The 23157-nt window shown below is 43.5% G+C and overlaps 1 protein-coding gene across 8 annotated transcripts in view; it reads right to left on the bottom strand.

Annotated features, from left to right (window-relative positions):
* The window catches only part of sorcs2 (sortilin-related VPS10 domain containing receptor 2), a 272090-nt gene that overhangs the window by 230802 nt on the left and 18131 nt on the right, over positions 1 to 23157 (bottom strand). The window lies entirely within an intron of this gene.

A 23157-nucleotide genomic window follows, 5' to 3' on the forward strand; every position in this document is an offset into this window, starting at 1 on the left:
ACGCATCTAGTAAACACAGCTTTTGCAGGGTTAGTAATGCAAAGGTTTCCCTATTGTTTTTAGATGTAATATAAATGGCAGCAGTGATATTACAATTGCTATATTAGATGCATTAAACCAGGTCCATGCTTATTTGTGTCAAAACCGTTGTTCGGACATAAACACACACACACACACACACACACATTGCCTATCTGGTTAAATCATATGATTGCATTAGCCAGTGTCCCCTGACCTGGCCTCGTCTGAGCCATCCAGATAGAGGCGCAGAGAGGATTAGAAACACAGTGAAAGGCCAGAGGGGAGCCACAGCTTACATCCACACCAACACAACATTGCTGACTTTCACACATGGCTTTGTAACCTATACTGCATTATACAGCCTGTCACTCCTATTATTATGAGGCAACAGGCTAGAGCAGATGTACAGAGAAACAAAATCTTACCACAGCATCTGCTTTCTGTTGAGTTGATTTTATTATTGATCCCCATGAGGAAGTTTTTATTTGTTTTTCTACTTTTGCATCCAACACAGGAAGGTCAACGCTTGTGTCAATTACACAACTGCCTTTTATCAAATAACAATTCCCAATTGACCCTTTGTTCAAGTTCAACCCCATTCCATTCCTCACTCCCAGACCCTCATTCAACCTTCCACTTAGCATTTTGTTTCAATAAACTTATTTGCATATGAACGTGGTACGGTCTTTGTAAGATGAAACTCCAACTGAACCCGTGACCTCCAGAAAACTTGGGATTCTGAGACAACAAACACTCAAAAACTACTTGAAACCTTCTTGAAAATCTTCCCAGTATTTCTATATAATATGCATTCACTAATCAGCATTTCAAAGGAATCACTCATTTCCTTTATAGATGTGTGACGGTTTAGGGAAATCTTAAATATCCAGTGGACCAATCCATTTGTCCTAGTGGCCCCTCCTGAGCAGATGCTTGCAGCCAAAGCAGATGGTGTTCAAATGTCAACAACTAAAAAAAGCATCTTTCCTAACCTTTAGGATACCACATAAACACTGATAGAAACTAGCACACAGTCTCTGGTAATGTGTACCAGAGCTAAGTAGGATGAGTTATAAAAAAAGAAAGCATTAGAGGAATTAAGGCAGAGGTGAAGAGGGCCTCTTTGATGCTCCGCGGTTGCAGGCCTGAATATGCATACAGCACGCGGTAATGCTGAGTTTTGGGATTTCGTTGAGAGGGTTCTGTGGACCTCTGGGAGTACGACTCGGTATCTGGGTTGAAAAAGGCTCAACTGTAGCCCGCAGCTAACAAAGCGAAGGCAGTTGGGGAAAGCAAGAAAATATGGGAGAAAAAGAAAGCGGGAGTAGGTGGGCTATAACAGGCTATTAATAAAAACCTATGCATTTAAACACATTCTGTAACCCTGTACAGTTTTATATCACATATGTAAAATAGAGACAATGCAAAGAAGGACCACAGGGTTAGGTTAGACAAAGGGGTTGTCTCAAGGTCACTGGCACTAGACAATTCTTATTCAAGGAGTCACAACCTTGACCAAAATATGTTAATAAAAACCACTAAAAAAGGGAGCCGGGTGTATTGCAATTTAAGAAATACATTGCAGGAATATATGGAATTATGATGAGGATATTGTGTCTTTGTATTTTCAGGTAAGGTTATTTTTGATAGCTACCGTGGGGCCCTTTGTTTACATACCAGTTTACAGAGTCTAGGCTGTGTATGAACACCTTCTTTTTCTCAGCACACACACACACACACACACACACACACACACACACTATGGACAGGTAGCATATGGTGAGAAGATATTCAGTGACTTTGACAAAAAGCGATTTTGACGACAAGCGGTCTCTCCAGAATCAATGACTCCACCGTTAACAAAGGCAGGGCAAAGCAGAACGGGAAAGGGTTAAGGGTAAGCATTTGTGCTGATAAATTGTCATTACATATACAACTAAGGAGATATTATTATTACGACATTATCTAGTCAAATTCACATTATTATGCAAACAGGCATTTAGGAGGCTTTTTTGTGCCACCACAAGACACCGCTACACCTGCAGACGCTTCATAAAGTCAGCTCGACACGTGCTCTCATAATCAATCTCATTCTCCCCTTAATCACACACACACACACACACACACACACACACACACACTCTCTCTCTCTCTCTCTCTCTCTCTACAACCCATCCTCTGCCATCGCCCCTTCTCCTTTCATGTGGAGCTAATTAAGTAACAGTGTTGCTGTTAATTAATTACTCGCCCGCGTTAAAGGCCCCCCGCTCGTTTGGGCAAATTAACGACATCCTCATTATTGTTGCTGTCTAAGGAGCACCCTGGGTTTGGGCAAAGTGTGTGTTGATGTGTGTGTGTGTGTGTGTGTGTGTGTGTGTGTGTGTGTGTGTGTGTGTGTGTGTGTGTGTGTGTGTGTGTGTGTGTGTGTGTGTGTTGCAGGTGTGCTTAGTATTAAAAATTAAAGGAACTGTCAGGATCTGTTGTATGAAGGTGGAGTAAAGTGAAAGTGTTGGGGGACAGAGAATAGGGTTGGTTTGAATGTTAGAAGCTTTTAAAGCTAAAGTGCCTAACTTCTGTCGCCCCCATGAGGAAATCAGAGTAATTACAACAACACTGTCTGCGCAGCTACATGAGGTAAGCCTTTGGTGGTCGTGCATGGATTTTACACCTTCTGATGACCGTCCAGGTTTTTTCTTAGCAGTAGAATCAACAACTGAAAAATGTATTTGGCGCATCTCGGGATTTTTCTGAGGGAGGGGGCGACACCAGTTTGTTAACGCTGCCATACTGAGAAAAATCGATAGGCTTAATTATCTTTGTGTCAACACGTCTGGCCATGGAATGTAACCGACATTCATTTATAGCGAAAAAGCTACGCACCATAGCTTTAATCATCGTCGATCTCAAAGTGTATCAGCATCACTTGGCATCATCACGAAAACATGTCCTTGCCATGTGTTTGTGAAGTTATTGTGCCCAAGCATTCACTCTCCATTCCCCCGTATCCCTTTCATACACCCACTCTTCTATTACTCCATCCATGTCCAAAAATAAAGATCTAAAAGAAAGCACAAAGGGACCTCCTGTGTGGCTTCTCTGGTGGCTGTGTTTTGGGAGAAAGCTTTTGTTTTAACGTGCCCATGCGGTAAAGTCTAAAAAGTGCCAAATGGGGCTAATTTAAGCAGGGTGCAACCGACCAACCCACTCCCACCGCCAACAGGGTCCGAAAAACTGGCCTTGCTAAACTACGCCACCATTCATGCAACCTGGAAATGTTCCTGACTAAAGGCCACTGCTGACTGTCAACAATAACATTAGCAAAAAAAAAAAAAAGTTTTATTGATGTGCGGTATCGTTTATTCCATAGTATAATGAGCTTCAGGTCCCGATCCCTCTTTCACATTTGAAAAGGTGTGTAAACAGTTGGCTTTGTTGAATTGCATTATAAAACTCAACAAATAATTAAATCGGCCCCTGAGTGCTTACAGATGCACGACACACAGCTAATTGACAGAAGGGGCCTCATTCAAGCTTCACTGGTCAATTTCCAGACATCCAATTCTTAATATAATCAAGAAGCATGTTAGACAAGATGCCGGTTATATCACACGGGTCTAGGCCATCCAGCATGGCAGAATATCTATTCCCTTTAGCATGTTCTATCAGTGCTACTTGCTGATCATTTTCTACACCATTGCACCAAGATTATGTTCTATTTCTGTACTATACATGGGAGTAAACTGATTCAGAATACGTGTGTGTGTGTGTGTGTGTGTGTGTGTATGTGTGTGTGTGTGCGTGCGTGTTTGTTCATTGTCTGTGTGTGTATGCATGCAACCGAGCATGTGTCTGGCATGCTCAAGAGTACAAAAGAGACAAGAACGGCAAATCTCCTATTTAAACGTATACCGACAAGTTAACATGCTAAGCTGTCAACGTCACTTTACACTGCTCATATTTCACTCTCTACTTTCCACTCTCTCTCAAACAACTTGTGCGATATACATCAATTTATTTATTGTTTTTGCTGTGGCGCCAGTGAGCTTATTAATGCAGACATGAGTAATCTCCCACCGAGCATCCATCACTCTACTGTAGTTACCCGCTAATGCCTTAACGAGCGTCATGTCCTTGCATTTTCCCCATCCCCCAATTGGCTGTCTGTGTTTCCATATGGAAGAATAGACATTGTGCGTGCCACTCGTCTTCACTCAGGTGGCGGTGACAACAATGCCATTCGATGTGTTAATGCGATGGCAGGTGTCCAACAGCCACAGACATAAGAACCAGAGCATATAGGCTGCCTCATCTAAACCAAGTTTTTTAGAAGTGTATTAAACCTAAACGACTATATCTTCCTTGCTTACTATCAAACCTATATGACTTTATCTTGTTTACTTACTATCATGCAACCAACTCCCCAAATTACAGTTCGAAGGATTTGGTTTACGGTGGGCTTTAAAACATCTCAAAAGGCTCTCTTAAAAATAAAGTGTTCCACAATTCACTAACAGTTACCTCCGCTTGCTTTCCATGAGTTTTCAGTGTGTACTTGTCGGCCGTACATCATTTAATTTCTTAGGGTCAGTGCTTTTTAGCAGCGGCCTCCGTGATTCATTACATGGCGAAGCATAATTGCCTTTGACATCCGGCTATTCGTCAGTAGCCTAGCACAGAGAAAGATCCCCGCCACGATCATTCTTCTTCTACACTGTAAAAAAAAAAAAAAAAGCAGGAACCCTATTATACAAAGAGGAGACGAGAATATATTGCATTTATTCATTACGACGGTGAGATTCAATCATGGAGCGGCAGAGGGGTGTGTGTAAACAGATTAACCCTGAATGAGACCTGTACAGGGTTTACAGAGCAAAGCTGTAGCATGTAAACAGGCAATAGTCGGGTGTTGGAAGGCGCTGAGAAAGAATCGGAGGAGATGTTTGGAAGTAGCTCCACGCTTCACCTGTGACTGTAAAGAGAGAGACGCTATTTTTCCATTTCCTTTGACTGATGAGTCTCATTCAGACTGGCGAGCGGGTCCATTTATCCCTCATTCATGTCTGACTGATTGCGTTATATTTCAACCGTTGACAGAATGACAGAGAGTAGAGAGGGGGGAAAAAATGAGGGGAGAGTAATATTTAAGATAGCCAAAAACCCTAATAAATGTCAACTTGCCGTCAGTAGTAGAGTGTTACATTGAGAGGACTTAGACCCCAGGCGCACAGCGGAGTGGCTAAATGAATTATACCAGAGGAAACAGCTTTTTACAGCGAACAGTGTTCCTCTAAACAGAGAATGACTCTGTTTTTCGTTATGGGTTTTTATTGCTCATAACAGTTTTATGTGTCATGCCGAACTGACGTTTTAAGTCTTTCTACTGCTATGCAGACCGTTCCCCTTAAACGGGTGCGTGCATTTCACAAGCTGTAGCAGGGTGCCTTTTGCGTGTGTGTGTGTGTGTGTGTGTGTGTGTGTGTGCGTGCGTGTATAGGAGAATATACGACAGTGATAAATTCCGCTGCTTAGCTTAACTTTTAGACTTGAGAGGTCAGTCAATGATTGCATTTGGAATCATCAAGAGGCACACGCACGCAAGCGCGCACACACACACACACACACACACACACACACACACACACACACACACACACACACACACACACACACACACACACACACACACACACACACACACACACACACACACACACACACACACACACACACACACACACACACGCTTGCTGCAGTGTACTAAAGGGGTATAAAATTCCCCAGTGGAGGGTAGGGGTCATAGGGATCAAGACATTGTTGCTTGGAATAAAGCACGTTCGAAATGACTCATTACCCCCAAACCAAATTGACTGCATCAGAAACAGAGAGGCATGGGTGAGGGTGAGTGTGTGTGTGTGTGTGTGTGTGTGCGTGTGTGTGTGTGCGCGTGTGTGCGCGCGTGTGTGCGAGTGCGTGTGCGTGTGTGTGTGTGTGTGTGCATGTGTTTGTTTTTGTGTGAGATGGGGGGGTGTATTATCGGAAAATAGAGTGAATAAAAAGCTCCATTAGAGGTCCACCGAGTGTCATTTTCATCGCAGCTGTAAATAAACGTGGCGGGGTAGAGTTCTCGGTTCCCCAGTCGCCAACCCTGTAATTATGCCCCCGCCGTTTGTTTGTGCGCTTCCGTGCCGCGCGCTACTAAATTAAAACATAAAGACCAAGGGAAAAGAGGGGCAGAGCTGGGACTGAAAGGGCAAGGCGAACAGTCTATCTATTAAGTTGCATGGGAGCTTATGAGTTTTTACTGAGCTTTTTAAGTGGTCGCTTCCTCGGTAATGTCCCATAGAGCGTTGGGTTAGCGTCTGTTCAAAGGCAGCTTTATAAGAAGGAGGGAGTGGCTCATCTAGGCTGGGAAATAACCATTGTTCGGTGGAAGGGCTGAACGTGTGTGTGCGTGTGTGTGTGTGTGTGTGTGTGTGTGTGTGTGTGTGTGTGTGTGTGTGTGCTGTCTTATTGAGGGTGTCCCTGAGTGTGTTGGTGTGCTTGTGTGTGGCCAGGTGCCACATTAGAGTCAAACCCAGAAGGATGAAGCCGTTGACATCTTGCTAACTACAAGGCCAGATGAGTGTGTGTGTGTGTGTGTGTGTGTGTGTGTGTGTGTGTGTGTGTGTGTGTGTGTGTGTGTGTGTGTGTGTGTGTGTGTGTGTGTGTGTGTGTGTGTGTCTCGTCACACCTGCCTGGACATATGAACACACACTCACATTTGCATACTGTGTCACATCTTCCGGTTAATGAGCACAGAAAAACACATGGATCGATAGGCGATGTCTTTCTCCTTGTCAGAAAGTTCACAAACAAGCGTGCGTGACATGTCAGGTCTTGTAAAGCTGACCTTTTTTACGGTGCTCGATACTTCTGTCAGTGCTTAGGGTTAGGGCTAGGCTTAGTCAACATTTCATCCACCGGCACTCAAGCTCATGTTCATTTAGATATGAGGCCTTACAGTCTAGGATCAAAAATTCACAATCATAGGTGCAACATCCATAGTCATTGTCCACTCTTTTATAACCAAGTTTAGGCAAACAATTTCATGTCATTCAATTAAAAGTGGAGTCAGCAATTCTAGAGAATGCTTGTTGTCAAAATCAGTGAATATCTTCTCACTATCCGCTACCTACCTGTCTGTACCAGTGTTATTAAAAGCCTATAGGCTCTGTAAACTGGCATGTTGCCAGCTAAGGTTGGCCCCCTTTGTTTACATACCAACTTACAGAGACTAGGATGTGTATTAACAACTAGATTTTGTTTCAGCACAGACCTAGTACGGACAAGTAGCAAATCGTGAGGAGATATTTACTGATTTTGATAGAAAAGGGATTTTCTCTAGAATCGCTGGCTCCACCTTTAAACATAATTTCTTGTCGCCCCACACACACACACACACACACACACTCAGCATGACACGTCTAACACCTCTGCTACCCAGCCAGCTGAACACAATGCAGCCGCGGCGCTCTTGACACCACACCTTGATGCACACACTTGTCTGGCTACATTAGCGTGTCGTGCATGAATGTGAGGCCGTGCGCAAGACTGCTTCCCACGAAAACCACAGTGTCCTTCTGGGCTGTTTAAAGCTGCTAACTGTCAGAGCTGGTTGTGTGGAGTCACTTCCCTGGAAATACATGTTGTTAATACAGCAATGCAGGAGTGTCCTAACAGCTGTGGGACTGGTGAAAATCTCTCTGTCGGGTTATTACATTACAAGACTAAAGATGGACAATGTGTTGAAGAAGACTTTGTTATTACAATACTGTACCCTGATTGGCCAGCAGACTTAACTGTGCTACCTTGCAACAATGACTTAATCTCTAAAAAGAAATGATAAAGCCAGAAAGGGGCGGTCGAAAATCTTTATTCAAAAGAATGGGTTTCCTACAGAAAAAAAAGTTTAACCACCATTCAGTAGTAATCATATGTCATATCCTGGGTCAATGTTAATGTCATATGATATCAAAGAATCCAATATGTCAGTTTTTAAGCTCGTAGATAAAACGCTACATGCGCATGCTCATGAGTCTCTAGCTAGCAGGCAAATTTGTCCAGTCTTCTGAAAAAATGCCAACTCACAGAACACTTAACCCACACTTACTGCCTACTTTGACTAATGGCAGCATTCTGAGGCCAAGCATTTCCTACAATTCAACACAGCCTAGTTTAGCTGACGGTGGTGATCAACAGACATGAAGACATAAAAGTTTACCACACATGAATTTAGCTGGAAAATTGATATTCATCCCCAAAAACTAGTTATGGCAGAACCCTCACATGGTTATCACTTATAAGCTGTTCTTTCTAAATAAATGGAGAGATGAGATTGATGACTGGAATTAATACTGGAATTGCACTCAACTTCGCCGGGCAAACAATGCCAGTGTGGACCTGATGAGAGGCCCATAGTAGCCTCCAAATGAACACGTATTCAGTGTTTTCTCCAGAAAAGCACCTGAAGTGACATTGAAATCATCATTGCTCCAATCATTAAATCGCTGAAAGCACTTTGCTCGCATCTCTTACAGCTTCAGAAGTACAGAAATGAATAATTGCTGAATGTTCTTTTATATATTTCAGCTTTCTATGATCATCCTTTGCGAGTGTATTTGGTTATCTCAGCACATCAGAAGCTGCGATAAATATGTTCATGCTTGCCAGTATTTGTCATTTGTTGCTTCCAACTGAAGTCTCTCTCTGGGACTTTTGGAAGCCCTGTTTCCACATTGCAAAACAGGCAAACAAATCTCTCCCCAATCCTAAATAACTATGTGTTACGTGACTATGCGCGGAGAATCCCGAAGCAACAGAATGTGTACAGTATCTATGCAGTATACAGTGTGTGAAGGTGTGTGCTCAGCTGCTGAGGCGCTCATGGTTCACATTCTTCATAAACGCCACTCTCCAAGAAGGATGAACATGATATGATCGAGGCCACCCGTCTGAAACTCTGATATATATATCAAGTTGAAAAATGACTCTTCCTCTCACACTTTCCCACGTTTGACCCCTTCCCCTTCCAGAGTAACCAAGCAATAGTACTTATCCCGGCGTGGGACCTTTTATCCATCTGTCCTAACTCACGATGATGTAAATGGAAATGTATGTTATGGTGTGTGTGTGTGTGTGTGTGTGTGTGTGTGTGTGTGTGTGTGTGTGTGTGTGTGTGTGTGTGTGTGTGTGTGTGTGTGTGTGTGTGTGTGTGTGTGTGTGTGTGTGTGTGTGTGTGTCTATGTCTGTGTGTGTGTGAGAAAGAATGTCCATGTGTGTCCGTTTCGACATTGTAAACTTGGTGGGACGGCCTTAGGTGAAGGATTGTGGGTAGGAGAACAGCTGCCGTGTCTCTCACCCCCTTCAGACCATTTTCAGTGCCACATACCCAGCATGCCTTTGGGTTTTAGGACTCCCTCCAGAAAACCAGCCGGCATTGCTGGTATGTGCAGTTTTGGGGTCACCGCTGTTACTCGAGAAAGCAGTGCAACCGCAGAAAGTGGGAGTGGACCAGGCAATAAACAAGACAGTTGGGTGGAAAGGTTCACTTGTGATTTGTTTCCTTCGCGCCCCTTCTCCCTCTGACCACTGACCTACTGTTTGGCACTGAGTTGCACAAACGCACTCTTTCAACATTTTGATCCCTACTTAAAGCTACAGTGGGTAACTTTTTCATATAAATGAATGTCAGTTACATTGAAGCCAATCGCCAGACAGGTTGACACAAAGTTGGTTAAGCCTCTCAGCTCCACAAAACATTCTCTGAATTTCTCAGCATTGCAGCGTTTACAAACTTGTGTCAGACTGCCGCAGTAGCTCATAAAAAAATCTCAAGAATCGCCCAAGAAATGTTTCAGTTGTTGATTCTACCGCTAAGAAAAAATAGTACAGCAGAAGGTGTAAAATCCATGCGTAAGCACCGAAGGCTTACCACATTTGGATGCGGCGACAGCGTGGTTGTAATTACTCAGAATTCCTCATGGGGGCAACAGCAGTTCCGCACTATAGCTTTCAGGGACTTGACATGTCACTCAGGATATTATTAGAAATAGACTAGCTTTATCACCCTTGACACACTGCTATCATCTCCTTTTAATGTTGAGGTAACAATAGACACCATATCACCATCCCTTCTAGAGTCTAGACATAATAGGCAAAAGTCCCAGAGACAGACAGCAAAAGACAGATTGTGGATCACAGATATTCTTGCTCTGGGCAGATTGCACCGGGAAATGACAACTGGGAGGAAAGACAGTGATCAAAGCCAAGTAGCCCTAAGCAGGAAGCGAGCTGGCTGGCACTGGTGAAGATTTGTCTGCGTTTTGGAACATGAATGATTCGGTAGTCAAAGAAGCGCCGACTGCTTTGCGGTCCCCAAAGTGGGTATTTATTCCTAACTTCTGCCATTTTGCACCAAGCAAACATACTGCAGCATTGGTACAGCAATTAACACAAAGGAAAGGCACAGAGACAGGGGACATTTTGGCTCTAAAATGTAACTCAAGCCAAACGCGCCAATGGTTGAACACATATTTGCTTTTCAATGAATGACTTTAATGATTATCCAATGTTTGTAATTTCCTTTTTATAAGTAATTTTTTAGGCCCTTCTAAAATTCTAATATCTTAAACGTGAGGATTTGCTGACTCTCTCCTTTTTAAAACAATCTAAGTATGAAATGTTTGTTTAGGTTATGTCTATCTTATTCTACTCTATATTATATTTTTTTTTATCGTTACTATTGCACTGTGGGCCAGAGATAAACGCCATTTTGATTCTGATGTATGTCTTTCATATATCAGAACTGACAATAAAAAAAACTTTGACTTTTGACTTTGACTTTTAAAATAGCTTTGGGTTTTGGAGTGTTGATGCAACAAAAGTATTTGAAGACGTCACTTTATGCTCTGGGAAATATATATATTTTTTTTTACTTAATTGATGGCAGTTGACAGATTTTTCAATTACGGAAATGAAGGTTTTACGTCAGGCTACGGTAGTGTTAACAATGCATTATAAATTAACTACCAACACAGTCAATCTATTGCTTTCTTGAATGCCCCTTCTGATAGAATGTGGAGTGAAAAGACTAATCTAATTGTAGCTGCTCCCTGTGCAATAGTCGGGTAATCACAGTTACCTATGAGGAATTTGGGGAGTTGATACAGGCATGCAGAGCGAGCTGGCAGCTATACCCACACCCAGTATGTGCTGTTCCTTCAGGCTCTGCAGAATTGGACCGCAGCCACCTGCCAAGGCTTCCCCCTGGAGAATAGATGTTTCTTTCCGCTACGAGGATGATTTTGGCAGCACGCACTTTGATGAACACCCAAGTATTATGGTTTTGAACAAGCGGTAGCATTGCATTGTTCAAGAGACGCGCCAAAGACAATCAGAGCACTCAATTATCCACAACCGCTATGTTAAGCCATATTATTCGACACAATTGTGAATGTAGAATGAAAAACACAAAGAACATCTCAGAGGCAAGATGGACTAGTGCTTACCAAAGTACGGTTTGGCAAGTCCCACTGCACTACAGGAAGCCTTGCGGGGGTTGTAGCTAATGAATGAAGTAATAAATTCAGTGTGACAGTTGTTGCAGTTTAACATACGTGAACAAGTTTTCAGTACAGAAGCTTCTGCGAAATCAACCCACCCCACACCCAGACACCTATGTGCCACTGTGACCCTGAAAAACAGAGATGTGTATCGATCGGTAGCTGAGTGAGTGAGGTACGGGCTGAGAGAGAGACTATCGCGCACACACACACACAACAAGGTGGTGAGACACACAAGAAGAATTGTCCTCCACACTGACGTGTCTGGGGAAGCAGGGGGGATCGTGTAGAGGGGGAGAGAGAATTGGCAAAACCCGGGGAATTCTTTGGAGCCGTTCAACTGAAAACACGACCTTGAGACGCCACCTGGCAACGTCTGAACACTCCACAAAAACCATTAATCAGCGCTACTGTTGACGTTCTACTAGGGGTAGGAATGCACCCTGTGTATGTAGCCTCATCCTGTTCAATAGTGTAGAAATAGGCAATTCAAAATGCACTATAAAATAGTGAAAGCTGGGGACAGACAGACAGACAGACAGACAGACAGACAGACAGACAGACAGACAGACAGACAGACAGACAGACAGACAGACAGACAGACAGACAGACAGACAGACAGACAGACAGACAGATAGATAGATAGATAGATAGATAGATAGATAGATAGATAGATAGATAGATAGATAGATAGATAGATAGATAGATAGATAGATAGATAGATAGATAGATAGATAGATAGATAGATAGATATTAACAAGGATGATTAAAATGTCATCATGGTTTCTGTGAAGCTCATGGTGAGAAAGAAGGAAAATCATTCAACCATTAAGCCTTCGTCAAACTCTTGCTTAATCCGGCCATGCCTCAAGGTGCCACATGGATCAGGAAATCCAATATTTGGAAGGCCACAAGAGAGACCTGGTAACATCGTTATAATAACGACATGAAGGGAGAGTTGACGTCTCCAAGTTGCTGGTTCCAGTGAACACCAATGTGTAAGAGGCCCTTGAGGTTAGTTGCACTCAATCCACACATATCATACGTTAGTTTTATTTTCACCTGTGTCTACCTCCGCAGGCACATGACTCTTTATTTGCCAATTGTGTGGTTATCTGTAAATACTCTCTATGGCGGTCCATTCTGTGTTGACCATGTCCGATGATACATTAAAGACCGCTGGGATCGCAGTGAGGCTTTTATCTACAGTATGACTGCGTTAGTGGAGGTGTACTGTCTACAAGCACATGCCTGCCTCTGTGTGTTAGCGGAGGCGGTTATCAGCAGTGGTGTACATAAACCTGTGTTAGCTGAGGTGGCTATCAGCAGTGCTAACGGTGTGGACCGGCCGCTTCCCTTCATATCCTCTTTCATATTGGCCTGCTTAAGACAACACTCACCCGGCTAATCTATGCCACGGCCTCTTATCTATCCAGAAGCAGACATTGTGTTTGTGTGTGTGTGTGTGTGTGTGTGTGTGTGTGTGTGTGTGTGTGTGTGTGTGTGTGTGTGTGTGTGTGTGTGTGTGTGTGTGTGTGTGTGTGTGTGTGTGTGTGTGTGTGTGTGTATGTGTGTCTGCTCAAAGAGAAAAAGCTTTGTAGAGAAAGAAAAGTGAGGTAGTGATGTAGAATTATAACAGAAAGTAGGAGGAGACCCAGGTGGTACAAAAAAAGGTAGAGCGAGAAAAACAAATGGTGGAGGAAAATAAAAGCAATTGGATGAAGAGAAGGACTGAAGTGGAGAGGAGAGTAACTGTGGAGGCGGAGGAATGAAAAGAAGTAAAAGAGGCCTGGGGAAAGGAAGGAGGGTTCAGAGGAAAATAGAAAGGGCGGAGGAAGAGATAAAAAGGATGACTGCAAGAGAAATATGTATACGGTAGACTGAACATGGACACCCGGCCTGTACAGCTGCAGAACGCTCTAGCACATAGAGCCCACATGCTAATGGCTCTCTATGGATTAAGTCAATCTGGTACAATAGTTTTCAAAGGTTTGACAAAATCAGCGAATAACTCCTCACAATCTGCTACCTGTCCGTACTGTATGTGCGCTGTAAAAAAAAATCAGAGTAACTACACAGCCAGAATCACTGACTCCACCTTTAATATAGCTTGTCTTCTATTGTATTGAGATGTTTACTGCCTCATCTGTTCAATTCTCCACCAAAACCAAACAGATAGCCATTGATACCAGCCAGCAAACACACTTCCACACTGCCCAATCATGTACAGGAGAGGCCTTTTAACATTCTAAAACACATTGTGATTGGGACAGGATTATTTTTCAAGTAATAGAGGACGAGTCACTATACTGAAGATAACCTTTGACCCTCAGCTTGTATTACATGTCGAGCTTATCACTGTGAACTGAAGAGGTCCAGAGTGGAGCCCCGTGGTATTGGCATCAAGCCGCTCTTCATGGTGTCTCTCTAAGCAAGTAAACAGGTAGCATCACTGCAGATGTACAGAGCGATTTCAACTCAAATTGAGTTTTAAAGACAGCGGCTTGTTCTTTTACAAAACCTGCCAGCGAGGGGTCAGATAATTTCACGCTTCAAGTGACTGAAATGAGGCGTAATTATCTACTGGTATCCCCGATGTCAACTGATTCAACAAGAATGCTTGAAACCAGTCGCATTGTATCGAAGATTGACATTTGGGACAGATTTTTTATTTTTTTAACTATGTCAGGTTTTTTTTTTTTTTTTTTTTTGTGATTACCGCCAACTATCTCCCTTAGTCGGATATTAAATGTGGTCAAGAGAAAACTCAAACCCAGACTGGATGAATTTGCAAAAAAAAAAACTTCTTAGTCGAAATCAATTCCTGCTCTGACAGTGACTCCAAAGTTGCGGCGGTGGCTTCTCGCAGGGACGACTCGGAAGGATTGGATACACCGCGAGCGATGTCAACTTTTTAACAGGTTTCAGCTGCCAGAAGAAAATTTGAAGGCATCCCTTTTTTCGTCTGACTTAGCAGTCGAGCACTGTCTGCGACGTCTTCTGGAAGGAGAGCTTTTTTAACCTCAGGGCGTATACCCATCCTCTCTTCCAGCCTCTCAGTAAATTAATTACCGTGTGTTAATTACAGCCAGTACACCTGAGCCCTGAGGCTTCCAGGGCACGGGGTTTAATCAAACACTTGTGACAGTCATTAGCTTCATTATTAAGCATCCAAGAGCCAAATGCCACTGGAGAGTCCATGGGAACTGGCAGCATATGGAGGACCCACGAGCCTCATAACAGCCCTATGAGTACTGTCTGTCATGGAACAATTTATTAGGACAATCCAGGAACATTGGACAAGGACAGTCCAAGACATTGTTTAACTATTTCCCCCCCCCCCATGTACTTCTATGTACTTTATATGTAGAGGTGCATAATAAATAATTTCTGTAAACCTCCCGTGTTTGTGCAGTGACAGCTTTTGTATCTGTTTCAGCTGGCTGGAAACCCGCAGGTTCCTCATTCGCCGAAGGTCTGACAGGGTTTGACTGTTTGCACATTCTAATGTTTTCACACAACATGGTGTGAAAACATTAATATCGACACTCGGAAGAGACTGCATGGTCTAATGCCCTACTCGCATATTCATACGGTTGGAGGCACCGGCAGGACTGTCTCGGCAGGCAGCGCCGTGTCTTTTTTGAAAATGCAGGTGTATTATTCATGTCAGATATTTTCCCTTGTTCCCACCTCCTCTCTCTCTCTCTCTCTCTCTCTCTCTCTCTCTCTCTCTCTCTCTCTCTCTCTCTCTCTCTCTCTCTCTCTCTCTCTCTCTCTCTCTCTCTCTCTCTCTCTCTCTCTCTCTCTCTCTCTCTCTCTCTCTCTCTCTCTCTCTCTCTCTCTCTCTCTCTCTCTCTCTCTCTCTCTCTCTCTCTCTCTCTCTCTCTCTCTCTCTCTCTCTCTCTCTCTCTCTCTCTCTCTCTCTCAATTCCTTCAATTGTCACAGTTGACTGGTGCTATATTTCAGTTTTCCCTTCAGGCGAGCACACAGAACAACTAAACAATTTCTTCATTTACAGGGGTGTGTGTGCGGAGGGGGGTGGGGGGTCTCAGTATCATTCACATGCACTTAGGCACTCTCGCGCTGTCGAACACACACATACACACACACACAGACAACACAGCACTACACAAATGTCTGGAGGTTTCGATGCGCACTTGCGGCGAGCCTCCCTCCATAATAACTTGTAATCACTGTCAGGATCCAGCTAAAGGAATTGAAATGCATCCACACTCGAATGAGAGTTCCACTTCTTTAGCTCTTGCTGCTGGACAGAGGCTGTTCTACAGAATAGAACGTACCAATAAGTAAGCAATGATGCCTTGTACATGGAATAGTAGTTTTAGGGCGATTCTCTTGACAACACCAAAGTTATTTGCATAACTGTTGAGTTACCACCAGGAGAAGGTCTGGTCTTAAATAACACTTGCTGGCTAAGCAAGCATTAAAGCTGACGCAGAGAGCCCTTCTCACCAATATACCTCTCCAAAGGCAGACCCATGTTGACCCCAATTGACAGCCCTCATATAATAGAAATGCTTTATTTGTCTTTAGAATTCTACTCAAGAACGTAACTCCATGTGACTGTGAATAAATCATTTTCTGCTCGTTACAGTAGAAGAGTGATGACATTCCTGAAAGTTGTAAGTTAGAAAGGAGGAAGAAAAAGTACCCAGCAGACAAAGTGAAGTTGCAAAAGGGAAGCGCTTGCACCCACATAGACAGCAATCACTGAGAATACAATACAAGACGATGAATAGATGGAAGATGCGCAGCTATAGCAACCTACAATTTTTGCCCTTCCGGTGTTTTCATGTAACAGGCGCATGCAACACTATGTCCCCAACTTATGAGCATAACAGTCATTATACAAAACTTTACATCGCACTCTTAGTAAGCGATAGGATTTCGGCACCTATACACATGGAAGAATCCCCTTCTGTATCAGCAAGTAACATCCATCCAACCTTATAAAAACACTGATAAAAAGGGTTTTGAGCATTTTTCTCAAGTGCTATCATCACAGCTTAGCTCGGTTATAATTACTAATGGCCCCCCAAGGTCACGCACACTAATTACAGGTGTGACCGGACAGGTAGGCTTTTAAAAGGTACACCCATTTCAGCATCCACAAAGAGCCATTGTCTGAAGGGGAGCTTGTCACATGGGATTGAACGTGCCTCATTTTTGGACATAGCTGCCGCCGCTGAACCCCTCCTTCCCCTAAACTAACTCCCGGGTCATCCTAAACAATGCTTATGTGGACCTTTGCATGAACCAACATGCCTCATCTGAACCAAAGAGAAGCACTGTGCAGCCATGATGGTATAACACATGTGAGAAAAAGCCTATTTGGGGACACAGAGTTCTATTCTGGGTCAGTATCTGCAAAAGGAACAGACGGAGATGACCCCAAACTACTGTAAACAAAGCTGCACTGTTGGACAGTTTCAGTCAGCTGAGTACCTAATTGTGTGCGGCCCAGCTGGGTGGTGTAGCTTGTGAAAGTACAAAAGACTGCCACACAATTCCAAACCCCTTTGACTACCCGTTTTAAAATGAAGTTACAAATCAAGTTTCCATAGAAACAAGTGGCAATTGTGTAGGCTTTGACCAGGATGAGTCACAAATGAACAGAAGGAATAATCAATAATGGATGTAACTATACTGCATGCATTGTTCAAAATGAAACATTTGTATGAAGTACTAAATTTGCAAACAATGAGGTCCCATTGTTACACTGAAATTAGTGAACCGTTTGGCACCCGGACACCCTCCTTGTGTGGTATTTGAATGGCTGATTTAACTATGATAAAATGTTCATGACAGGTTTATTAGTGGGGGGCATTAACTCACTCAGCAGAATCCTTGTGCTGCTCAGTCCCCTATAATATCGGAATCATAATCAGAAAAGGTTTATTGTAAGGATTAAATCTAGTGAAATCATTTGTCGGTTCCTTGAAGTAAGTGTCTTCGACTAAAGTCAGAATTTGTGAGCCCTTTCTAAATACTGTAGGATCACTTAGTATGCAAATACAGAGCAGAAAGTACAATAAAGTCCCCCAAAATACAAAAAAATACAAAATAAAACTACATACCTAAGTTAAACTACTTCAGACACAGTTCAACTACTGATCTGGTGAAACCTGTGAACAGGGCAATAGCACTGAAAACACTACGGTCACGTCTCTTTTTTGTGGTAATTGGGGGGATTCAGCAGTCGGAGAGTTTGAATACAACATTTAAATTAATGCATATAATGACAATGCTTCAGAAAATTGTGGGGCTCAAAACCCCCGCTATGGTCCTACATATAAAATATGGAAGCTAACTGCACTTGATATTGTAGCATGACTGATCTGCATGCCGATTGTAGAGGGTGACGACAGCCTTCCCACAGCTGATGTGTCTTTACCCTAAGCCCTGAGAAAAAGGGAAGCCCTGACTGTGTGATGATGGACGATGACCAAGAAATGTTCAGCTGTGGATATGTTTTCACAGCTGATAATCAGGGCTTACCATCTGCACATCTGCTGTGTTCCCCCACAACACTCAGTTATTGTAGTAAACGGACGCACCTTCAGTGACTAGATGATTATTGTCATAGCAAAGCAAATATGAAAATCACAGGTTGACATAGGTTTGAAAGGCAACAAAAGATCGAGCCAATTTTTCGATCTTTCCAAAAAGACTTTACCTTGCACTTTAACAGACAAAAAGGTTGGATCTTTGAGGTTGATTTCAATTCAGGTTCATTTACTTTCTTGGCAACACAGTGGCTACCCTCCACCTCAGACGGTAAATGTCACAGACGGTATTAAGTTTCCGAGGCATTGTGAAAGCGCCGGCTCAGTCTCCACCAAAGGTCAAGACTGATCCTTTTACTTCCCCTCTTCCTTTCGCACAAAGCCGTGCACCACTGACAGCTGCTTTTCTCAGCACGTTCCGGGCCATGGCTCCACCAGAAGCACTACGGGTTACAGATGGCTTTGATCTTAGTCACCAGTCAAGAGGTTCACATCAGTGGTGAGAGCAACAACAATGTGCGTTTCCAGTCAGACTGAAAAAGAGCGTGCCGTAAAAGGTCGGCAGAGGCCAAAGGACAAGGAAACCAATGCAGAAATGTTCAATCTTTCCAGGATGTTTTTATAGTGCATGAGAAGCCCTATAAAAGGAGCATGGAAATTACTTTACCACAATACTTTTCTTGTGAGAAACGTTCATTGTTTTTCAGCTGAGATGATTCAACCAAAACACCTGGAGGAGGTGAGCGTAGTCACTGCTGATTTCCATGCAAGAACACAATCTGCTTCACAATGTGACTCACGATGCCTTTGATATCACATCACGTGAACCTCCACAGCTGCTCAGCTACTTGGGAGATTCACACCACCCCTTTGCCCCGCCGTTAATATCTTTTTTTAAGTCGGAACAAAACAAGCTGAGGACCAATTGCTTTGTGTGTGAAGAAAATTGCAAAGGAAGTGAATTTTGCAAACAGCCTATCTCTGCCGCTTCCATACCAAATCGCCCCATTCAAATTGTGGAAATTTGATTACAACTTCTGGGGGCCTTTGTTGGAAGATATGTTACCAGAAGGCTTGCGATTGGTATTCCAGCCAGTCCATCCGCTCTCCACTTCCAGGGTCACTCACAAGAGGTGAACATACCTTTACGCAACAATCCGGCTCTTCTCTATTCGGTTGTGCAGCCTCTCAGGCTGAATCTGACCCCCGTGGAAGAGGTCACAAAGGGGATTTAGTTTTCTCCTGGGTGCGCACCCATTTGAGGGTCAACACACAAAGCTCTATGCAACAAGCCATGCTGGGAAAAGGCCAGGCATACTGGATTGAGAGGGTTCAAATCTAAGGCACACACAGAACATAGAGAGCCAGAGCAGATGAGGGTCACTGCAGTACAATTCAATTAGACAATTTCCTCCCCGTATTGCCTGGAACTCAGCATGGCCTGAGAGAGTGCCAGCGGTCATAGGACCTGTGGCCTATAGCCTCGTTTCCACTTAGCGGTGCAGTTTGGTTTGGTTCAGAAGGGCTAGCAATCATATGCATTTCCAATGTCAAAAGTTGGGAAGTGTACCAAAATAAATAAATACCAAACCGAACTGCACAGCTCATTGGCTAACATGTCAAAGTCCAAGTATAGCATATGTGTTTGTGGCCGCCTGCACCATCTATCTCTCATCATCATCAGATTGGGGTGCGGAAACATGTGGCTACAAACCCATTTGACAAGTCCTACGAATGTAAAACTAGCATAAAAAACTCACAGCCCATCTTTTATCCTTGATCCAACCAGAGCTCTCTAGGTCTGGCTCAGCTCTGCTGCTATGATTTTGACATGAGTTGAGGTAGACAGTGGAACCAATGGATGCTGTCAGACGCAGTATTCCTCCGTCTGGTCTGGATAGATTTGATGCAGTCGACCGAAGCGAATGACTTTTCATGGTTTTCATTGTTCACTATTTTCTGAAGAACTGATTAAAAAGGCGAAGGTGATCTGGAACAAGGACCCAAAAGGGCAACACACACTGTGTCTCGCAGCATTATGTCATTTGAACACAACTGCCAAACAGACAGAACAAGGAGGCTAGGCATGGTGCCAAAAATGTAACCAAAACAGTCAAGTTGTAGACTGCACAACTTAACAATGAGCCAAAACTCACTATTGAGTTCTTTAAAAAAGCCCTGGGGGAGCTGCACATTCAGGAGATAATTTTTTGTCGTTTCAGATTTCACATTGTCATATTGTTTTCAAATTTTGGTTTGATAGACTGTTCATCTAAAAACACCAAAGAGCAGAAAGAACAGGGGCTTGTTGTGTAAGGGTCTGAGGTGAAAGAACAAACAATCAGTTACCTGACAACAACAGGTATCATCTTTATAGCACATCAGTTAGTTGTACAAATAGTGTGGCGATCAAATGTGTGCCAATGAAACTCCCCCTTCAGTTCACCTGAGGTGCTGCCAACAAAGTGAAGGACACATGAGAAGCTAAATGCATCAGACTCGACAACAAAAGGGAAAAAGGGCAAAGGAGAGCTCTGAAATCCTGCCCGGTCTTATCTCTGTGCGGACACAACAGGCTGGTTACCTACAATACCTGCCTCCACTCTTTCTCATTCCCTCTCTCTCATATCGCAATGCCTTAAGAAGAAAAAATAAATCTGTCTTTTGACTCTTCTTTTTTCAATCATCCCACACCTCAATGTGCTGACCGGCCCCCTCTCCGCTTCCCCCCATGCTCCTCATCTCTCCCAATTCTATCCACATGAAGAATATGTAATTACAGGAGAATCCAGGCCTGATGGATGACTGTGTGCAAAGCCACAATGCGGGCTCGGGGAAGAGACATTCTGCCCACAGGCCATTATCAGATTAACAACCCTCATCTTCTTCTATGTTTGGGCATCGCTGGAATCTCCAAAGGGTCTCTTGCTGCCTCTTTCACTGTTTGACTTTTGGCCTCCCTGTTTTCCTGCGGTCTCCCAGACGTGCCAGGTTACATGCCATTGTCCAGCTGGGTACAAGGAACAAAGCCCAATACAAGAGAAGGATTGGACGGAGATACAAGGAGGGATGTGACGAAATCTCTGATGAAAGTCTAAGCCTACAGCTGTCAGTGTCAGGAAGTTATATAAGCACCAAGGCGGTTTGGCAAAATGATATGGAATGTCCTGTTTGGAGTCTTTTCTGTTGCTAATGCCTTAAAATGCTTGTGGAACAATAATGATAGGATATCATGTGGCTTTTGCAAAAGGCGAGTTCATTTCCAGTGTTGTTTAGGGTTATTTTGGCGGCTACATCCAAAACGCTCCTAGTTCCCAGGCTCTGTATAGTTTCGTCTGACCGTCCACTCAAGCCAATCAAGGCCAATTACCCCCTGAGCAGTGAACACACAAACAGCAGTGACACAAAGTTTTTAACAGTCTCTAACTGGCTTCCTTGTGGAAATATATCGAGTTTCACCATGGCACAGGTTCACTTCACATGATAGAAACGGGGGGGTGGGGGGGAGGGAAACCCCCTGCAAGGAATTCTAAGAGTGCAGGGTTTCCTTAGCTTTCAAAATCGGCCTGAAATGACACCCAGCAGGCCTTCTTTTTTTTTTAGACAGTGAGAGAACACCGACAGAGTGAGGTTAGAAAATAGGTTATAGATGTCTACATTTTCCTATAACTGGTGATTTATGAAAAAAGCCTTATTATTAAAAAGGATGATGTGAATTTATCTAGAAAGGCACAAAGATCTGCTCACATCAACGTCTACAAGGTGGTACAGCAGTCATGGGGTAACCAGATATATTCAAATTCCCTACAATTCTAATCAAGAGGGAATCACCGCCTTTCATTTTGATTTGATATTCCGATCTATCAAGTAACACTTGGTAAACAACAGTGCCCTGGGCAAACGGAGGGTTTATTCCTCCCCCATGATGATTGGCATTTGAAGCTGCTGTAGAGGCAGGCGTAACTGAACAACATAGGGGTGCTGTTCTCCGCATACATATTAATATGTGGCTAAGGCTGGACTGGACGTCTGTTTGAAGCCCTGAGGGAAACACTTGAAGAGATGTGCTTGGCTGGAAAAAACAAAAAACAAGCAAAGAATCACAGTAAGGGGAGTGTGATTTATGAGTGGGAGTATGTAGGACCTTTTTTTATGCGGATTACTTATGTTGGTATTGATTTGTTTATCTGACTTCAAAAAATATTGCTTGCCTTAAACAGAAAAACAAATGCTACGACTTGAACGCTGACAGCCCTATTGTATACTGTATAAAGATTCATGTTTCAGGCATTCCTATGGGTATAATATATTTGATGGCTATGATTCCTTAGTGTTCGACCACTGTCAACTCGGAGGCAATTAACTGTGCTCATTCATGAGAGTGGCAGCAATCAAAGAAGGCTGCAGTGCTAACCCCTCACTGTCTGAAAGCGACTTAATGTTTTGAGTTTATCACCGCCCAAATGACAGCTGCTTGTCTGAAGAGAGATCCTTGGAGCCCGACTGCACAGGAGGCATTTAGAAATAAAAATGTGTGTGTGTGTGTGTGTGTGTGTGCTGCTTCTGTGTCTGCTAAAGTAGGTGTGCATCTGTGGTGTGTGTGTGTGTATGTTCATTCGCAATCATAGGCACTTGTGTTGGAGTGACTCATCCACCAGCCATTGTCTGATATGGGACCTGCGCCCACGAGGCATCAGCTCGCCTGGATGTGCACTCATTGCTCTTTCCTGAAAATACGCGGTAAAAAATGATATCAGATCTCTGCAGTGGAGCATGGACAACAAAGGGGATGCTGGTGCCCTTTGTGTAAAGACAGAAAGAGGCTGAATTGAAGAGGCTCTTAGAATAAGGGCTTGATGACAACCGTGATGCCGGAGGATTGTGGTGTTACACTACAGGGGCCCCAACAAGTGCTCTGTAAATGTGACCGTGGAGCGGCATGCGGGGCAGAAAAAATTCAAGTAGACACAGATACTCATAAACAGGACACACACACACACACACA

The sequence above is a fragment of the Ammodytes marinus genome (genome assembly GCF_949987685.1).
Source record: "Ammodytes marinus genome assembly, chromosome: 23".
In the NCBI taxonomy this organism is placed as follows: Eukaryota; Metazoa; Chordata; class Actinopteri; order Uranoscopiformes; family Ammodytidae; genus Ammodytes; species Ammodytes marinus.